This window comes from Pteropus vampyrus, unplaced genomic scaffold (genome assembly GCF_000151845.1).
Source record: "Pteropus vampyrus isolate Shadow unplaced genomic scaffold, Pvam_2.0 Scaffold13, whole genome shotgun sequence".
In the NCBI taxonomy this organism is placed as follows: domain Eukaryota; kingdom Metazoa; phylum Chordata; class Mammalia; order Chiroptera; family Pteropodidae; genus Pteropus; species Pteropus vampyrus.
Genome location: NW_011888794.1, coordinates 5,805,013 through 5,806,722, shown reverse-complemented (window position 1 = coordinate 5,806,722; position 1,710 = coordinate 5,805,013). Strand labels below are relative to the sequence as shown.

General features: G+C 37.0%; 1 pseudogene; it reads right to left on the bottom strand.

Annotated features, from left to right (window-relative positions):
* Positions 1 to 229: 229 nt before the first annotated feature.
* Positions 230 to 348, bottom strand: LOC111733242 (annotated as a pseudogene).
* Positions 349 to 1,710: the final 1,362 nt, after the last annotated feature.

The window sequence follows — 1,710 nt, the reverse complement described above, 5'->3', positions numbered from 1 at the left end:
AGCAAACAAGGCAATTTTCCTAAGAGATTTGTTTGGAAGAAATATGGTAAAGCCTATATAACAAGAAATGCGACAAGACAAGGATTATTGATATGTCATAATAGATTTGACTAGCCCCTTCTTATCCATTCCTTTTTCATTGTTTTTCAGGCAAGGCAACCCTTGGTTGACCTCACAGATTGCAAGGACCTTGTCAGCTTACAATCCCTTATTTTTTTTTTATTTTTGATGCCTACAGAACCTGGTCTTCCTAGGTGGTGTTCCATCCAAGTACTAACCAGGCCCGACTCTGCTTAGCTTCCAAGATCAGATGGGATCGGGTTTGTTCAGGGTGGCATGCCCATAGACACCCATTCCTTTTTATAATATAGCCAAACCTTACCCACATTTATGTGGAGTAGAATTCAGTACGCTTTCACAACTCTTTCAGAGGAATATGTAATTCACTGGCATACCGTCGTAAAGTTGTACAATAGCACTTAGATGTTCAAATCATTAGAATCCATTGATGCATTAAGTTGAAAATATAATGATAATTGCTTCCTTTGAGAAACAAGAAGACAGTAGTCACCCTTTATGTGACAAATAAAGACTAGATGACTTAACCAGACAAAATCCAGGATCCAACAGAGTCTGTGAAATGATGGACAATTATAATGGGCTAAAGCCTCCCTCCAAATATGAGAAATAGATTATTACTTTTTTACTGACCCCATAACAAAATAGGAATACAGAAACTAATGAGATAATTTGGGTTCTGGTGAATTCCATCACTCGTTTAGGGATAACTCTGAACCCTATCCACAAGGTCCTGAAAATTTGAATGGGACTAAAAATAACTATTAAAACATTTAAAAGGCCTATGGCTCAAATATTGCTTGTAGGACCTTGTGATCCAAATAATTTTTAAAGTTTCTGAAATTATAAAGAATAAAGTGGAGTTTTGACAAGAATTGAAAAGTACACTTCAGTGAAGATTGCTTGGATTTTGGTTTTGAAATATACCTGTCGTACCACTCAACACAACTGTTTTGAAAGACAATTAGTATCTTGTTACTGGGCTTAAAAAGAGATTTGCTTTTAACACAGAAGGATATCAGAAAGCCTGGGGAACAGAAAAACCTATCATGTTATGTGAAACATCAGAGAAATAATTGAATGAAGAGGCAGCAGTTCAAAATTCAAGATCATGTGACAGGAAATGTTAGGGGGAGTTCATTCACTTTATGAAAAGCCTGCTTCCATTCCTTTAGAGCTAATGATGGAGACCCCAAGACGTCCCTGCTCACATTGTGGTGTGGTTTGAACTACATTTTCCCTTGAAACCAAGGAAAAACAGGCTTTTTGACTTACTGATGAGAATCCTTGGATAGAAGGTCATGCTGTTGTTTGGAAATCAGTGAAAATAGGCCCTGTAGTTGGCCAAATCCTAGTGAAGGAAGGTGAGAGTAAATCTATATGATAAATATAGCTGAGTCCTCAGTGTTGATCAGTGTAAGAAGAATTAGTTATATATCCTTAGAAAAATATTAAAACATTTACTGATCCTTGAAGTAGGCACAGTAGTCTTGAGATGTAGTGAAGCAAATAGACCCTAGATGATTGGATACCACCAATATTCCAATACTGGGCATTCAGTTACGGAAGTTCTTGTGGAAATTTAGAGGAAGTATTAAGACCCAGTAGTTGGCAGAGAAGAGGATTGGGATT